The sequence below is a fragment of the Myotis yumanensis genome, unplaced genomic scaffold (genome assembly GCF_028538775.1).
Source record: "Myotis yumanensis isolate MYYU_CA2020_CCGP unplaced genomic scaffold, mMyoYum1.0.hap1 SCAF_9, whole genome shotgun sequence".
Taxonomy (NCBI): domain Eukaryota; kingdom Metazoa; phylum Chordata; class Mammalia; order Chiroptera; family Vespertilionidae; genus Myotis; species Myotis yumanensis.
The window spans coordinates 73353739-73359482 of NW_027223760.1; positions in this window are offsets into that span (position 1 = coordinate 73353739).

Below are 5744 nucleotides of genomic sequence, written 5' to 3' on the forward strand. Positions count from 1 at the left end.
CTGAAATACTATACATGCAAAATGTTTAGCTCTTAGCTTTCATTATTCATTTGGTCAAGTAACATGTATTGAGTGTCTATTATATGCCAGTGTAGAAGACATGCTCTATGATTCATCTTCATAGAAAAACAGCATGTGGCCAGTCGGTTACTGAATTTCCCCAGAGCAAACAGGATGTGGGAGGTGGGGAGAGGGTATGAGAACTGTGCAGGTGGCTGATAGCACATGTTCCAGGAAGATTCCCCTACCCATGGTCGGCAAACTGCGGCTCGTGAGCCACATGCGGCTCTTTGGCCCCTTGAGTGTGGCTCTTCCTAAGCCTTAGGAGTACCCTAATTAAGTTAATAACAATGTACCTACCTATATAGTTTAAGTTTAAAAAACTGGGCTCTCAAAAGAAATTTCAATTGTTTTACTGTTGATACTTGGCTCTGTTGACTAATGAGTTTGCCAACCACTGCCCTAGACCAGTGGTTCTCAACCTTCTTAATGCCGCGACCCTTTAATACAGTTCCTCATGTTGTGGTGACCCCCAACCATAAAATTATTTTCGTTGCTACTTCATAACTGTAATTTTGCTACTGTTATGAATCGTAATGTAAATATCTGATATGCAGGATATATTTTCATTGTTACAAATTGAACATAATTAAAGCATGGTGATTAATCACAAAAACAATATGTAATTATATATGTGTTTTCCGATGGTCTTAGGCGACCCCTGTGAAAGGGTCGTTTGACCCCCAAAGGGGTCGCGACCCACAGGTTGAGAACCACTGCCCTAGACAAAGAGAGGTGGAGGCAACTAAAAAAGGCCTCAGCCCAGTTTTTTAAAATAACCCAATAGGAGACAATAAAACCTAGGTGACATCCGGGACAGGTTGTAAACTCCATAGTACTCAGCCAATGAGGAACTGGAGGAGGGATTCTTGGGCAATATCAAGCATGTCAAACTCAAAGGCTAACGCGGGCCAAATAAATGAGGCATGCAGCTCCCCAGGCCGCAGGTTTGACATGCTTGGGATAAATAGTGCCTTGCTAGCTAATTCCAGTGTGCTTGCAACAAAGGACACCACTCTTGAGACTATTATTATAAGTCTTGTTTTCACCATATTTCTGTCTCTAAGTCCGTCCTTTGAATTCGGACAGGTAAATATTTTCTCACACCAGGCACTGTTCTAGGCTCTGGGGATAGAGCAGACAAACTGGTTGAATAAGCAAAAAAGAAAAAAAAAAAAAAAAAAAAGGGAGCGATCAAGAGTTTGTTTTGCTTTCTAATTGTGTCCTAAGTCCCTGAACCAATCACTATTGGCTGGAAATGTATTGCTCTGATTGGTCAGTCTTGAGTCACAGGCTGTATTTTTAGCCTTTGAAGCAGAGAGGTCCTATAAAAATATAAACCATTACGGGAGTCACACATATGAGACAGATGTAAGCTACACATGCAACTTTAAGTGTTCTAGTAGCCACATTTTAAAAAGTTAATCCAATATATCCAGGTTATTATCATTTCAACATGAATCAATATAAGATATTAATAAAATCTTTTACATACTTTTCTTGTACTGTCTTTAAAATCAGCATTTTAGCAAGGCTTCTAGTGATGCCGATGTAAAAGGCGCGGAGGGGCATCTCCAAAACATATTTTGAGAAACACTGTTCTACAGGCTCTTATTTCTTCTGTGTTCCCCAAATCACAGTTATAATGGCAGGAGCACTGGGAGACCTGCTGAAACCTATTTGAGCAATTGAGAATTAAAGACAGGGTTGTCACTGATGAGATCAAGCAGAGAATTAGTGACGTTTAATATTGTTTGCATGTTGCTGCCACCTGTTGGTTGTAGTACATATTGCAGCCACATAAACCCAACGGGTTTTGGTCATTTGCAAGCCCTTGAAATTTCTTGGTGACACACCTCAACTGAATCTTGAGATAATTTTCCTTTGGAATTCACCTTTCTACCAGAGCTCAGTAACCCTTTTGGTGGGTGGGTGTCGGGGGAATGCTAAATAAAATTTAATACTAAAATTAATTTCAGCTGTTCCTTTTTACTTTTTTAAAATTACAGTTTATGTTCAATATTATTTTGTATTAGTTTCAGCTGTACAGCATAGTGGCTAGAGAATCAGATACTTTACAAAGTGGCCAGAAAGTCCTAATAGTTTGTATTATGCATTCTCAGACCTATGTTTACCAGGATGTTTGTGTGTGTGTGTGTTTTCGGCCTCTTCAGGACACAGATTTCCTCTTTTTTAAAACCTTAGGTGCACATGTCAGTAATCTGTCAGTAATCTATTGTTCCTGCTTTCTGTTTTTGCAGGTTGTTTCTATCACTATTCTTTTTTAAAAAAATATATTTTATTGAATTACAGAGAGGAAGGGAGAGGGATAGAGAGTTAGAAACATCGATGAGAGAGAAACATTGATCAGCTGCCTCCTGCACACCCCCTACTGGGGATGTGCCCGCAACCAAGGTACATGCCCTTGACTGGGATCGAACCCGGGACCCTTCAGTCCGCTGGCCGGCGCTCTATCCACTGAGCCAAACCAGTTAGGGCTACTATTCTTATACACCTTCTGAAGGCAGTGGACAGAGCCAAATTGTTAACGCCTTAGTTTTTCAGCTGTGAAATGTAGCATAATGTTAGCTGCTTCCCGGTGGCATCGTGAAGATTAAGTTGCACCTGGTTGTAAAATGTTTGGCACAGTGACTGACATGTATGGAGACTCTGCAAATAACACTGTTCATAGTGACAAATCCTAAATGGAAATTTGAACAGTGACTGGATATTTGAGGAGTTCATTTTATGTTCCATTTTTTTAAATCCTTATTTTTAAAAATCTTTATATTTTAGAGATACATACTAAAATAGTCATGGATGAAAAAATATGACTACTGGCGTTTTGCTTAAAAATAAAACAGGAGGAGGGAAGTGGGTAGTGATATGGGTGAAACAATATTGGTCATGAGTTGATAATTGTTGAAGCTGGGTGATGGACATATGGGATTCATTATAATATATACATTTTTATTTTGTGTGTTTAAAATTTTCCATATAAATTAAATTAAAAAGAATAATGAGTTTTTCTGTTTCTTACAGCATTGTATACAACTGTGGGTACTGCTTGATTTGTTGATTAATTGCTACATTGGGATGGAATTTTGGCATTTTTAGGAGTTTTGTTATTGTCTTTGAAAAAATATGAATTTAAAAGAACTGGCTGCATATCCTTCCAGAAAAATGTTTGATGGAAGCATGTTTTAGCTAACAACTTAGGCTCATTTTTGTTAGAAAAATAACAAAGTGTAATACCTTCAACACAGGGAAATTTTGCAATTCTTTAGGGAATGCAGAAAGGATGAATTGCAGAAATTACCTCTGAGCATCTTTCTTTTTGACTCTAATAAATAAATGAAGAAAACACTGATTGGCCTGTGGACAGGAATCAAAGAAATGCCTGATTTGTGCAGACGAGGATTATGTTCTTTTGTATAACAGAGAACCCGCTCAATCATAGGGATATCTATATTTCAACAGAAGTAACATCTCTCTCATCCACGCTTCACCTAATCCCATTACATCAAGTGAATTTGTAACCCGGCCTCGCTGTCCCTTTTCACACCCTGTCATGTTAAGAACAAGGTCCACCCCTGACCAGTTTGGCTCAGTGGACTGAGCGTCGGCCTGCGGACTGGAGGGTCCCGGGTTCGAATCTGGTCAGGGGCATGTGCCTTGGTTGCGGGCACATCCCCAGTGGGGGGTATGCAGGAGGCGGCTGATCGATGTTTCTCTCTCATCGATGTTTCTGGCTCTCTGTCGCTCTCCTTTCCTCTCTGTAAAAAAAAAAAAAATCAATAATAATAAAAAAAGAACAAGGTCCAGCCTAACTGATGTGGTTCAGTGGTTGAGCATCAACCCAGCAACCAAGAGATCACCGGTTCCATTCCTGGTCAGGGCACATGCCTGGGTTGTGGCTTGTATTTGGAATCATTTTTTGAAGCATTGATGGTAAATTCCTTCATCTCTGCCCCAACATATACATTTCCTTCTTGAAGTTTTTTGCTTTTTCAGAAGTTACCAGAATGAATGACATGAGAGAACACTGTCCTCCTTCAGGGCAGGTAGTACTAGTGGCCTTTGACTCTCAGTTTACTTATACTGTTACTCACTATTACCTACTCAATCAACCACAAATGTTTGATTAGCATTTTGATACAGTTTTGGTGTTGTTTAAGTGTCACTTAAGAATATGAAATTTATCAGGAACAAAGGAGATGATTAGGAAATGAAGCACTTTCTTCATTAAAACCACAAAATATCCAAGGGAGAGGTCTGTATAGGAATAACTCTGAGACCATTTGAGCTGGTTTGTCCCCTGGAAAAACTCATTGGCACTCAAATGCTGTCTGTGTGTCTGCTTCTAGGAACAGTCAACAAAAACAGGGACCAATTAGATATTTGAAACGGAAGTGCCGACAGAACCACCCCGTAGGAGTACAGCAGACAGTTGAAAATATGGAATTGGAGATCAGGAGAGAAGTAGAGACTGGAGATGAGAAACTAGGAGTTATCCGTACATACAGACAGGTGCTAAAGTCATGAAAATGGTTATAATGGCCAACATGCTATGTACTGAGGAAAGAGCAGGGAGAACGGACACTGGGTATCATTCACGTCTTTTCCTCTAAAACTGAGCATCGTTAGGTAAGGAGTAAGTTCGAACTAGTGTGTAAATCCACAGTGCCGGGCACTAACCTTCCAGAAATGTAGAATTAACTTTTAACCACACTATATCGTTCATGCAAAGCAAGAATCGGACCTTAGACCTCTTGAACACATTTTTCTTTTTTAAGAAAACCTAAAATCCCATCAACCTCCCCACCCATTCTTCCTGACTCCACCAGGGCGTTGTGTTTGCCAGCTGAGGGGGTAGCAGTTTTCTGCAGATGCCGGTTAGCGTGCTCAGAGCCAGAGGCTGTGAAGCCAGGCTGTGGCCACATCCCTCACTGGCATTGGATGCGGGGTTGGGGGCGGGGAGGGGGCGTTATAAAGCTGTAGTTCAGACCAAAGGCGTTGACCTCAAAACTACAGTCTTCTCTCCCTTGTGAGATCTCAGGGGTATTGTTTAAACTCGCAGGGCCTCACCCAAGAAGTCAAAACACTCGCAGTGATGTCAGTGATTTCCAACCGGTGTGCCCTCACTTTTAAAACACGTCGCACCTGACTACTTAGGGGCACTGACCTCTTTCCCCTTAGATTGTCAATTTAAAAAAAAAAAAATGACAACAGCGAACACAACAATAGTGGTCCAGCGTGAATGAATTAACACTATACTTAATTTCTGGCGAGTTGCAGAATTTTATACTGAGTTTGCGTGTGCCATGAGATGGAAAAGGTCGAAAACCGATGCATTGTGGTGTGAAGATGAAGAGAGGGAATGCCTGGAGAGTGCTCAGATTCCCCAGCCGGACACAATCAGGAGCTTGTCAGTCAAACGTCGGTCTCGCCTGTGTATTTACCTCGCCTTCCCAGTAGATCGCATTGCAATTCCCCACACTTCTTGCCCCCACCCCCACTGATCCCTCCATCCCCTGCTGCCACAAAGCACGACGCTCCTTACGACAGTGTCGCACGCCGAGCCTGAAAGGAACGGCTGTTCCCGTGGGTCCGGCCGCGCTGGCCAATCGCGCGGCTCCCAGCCAATGACGTCACTGCGCTCGTGCATGCGCAGGGCGGGGAGA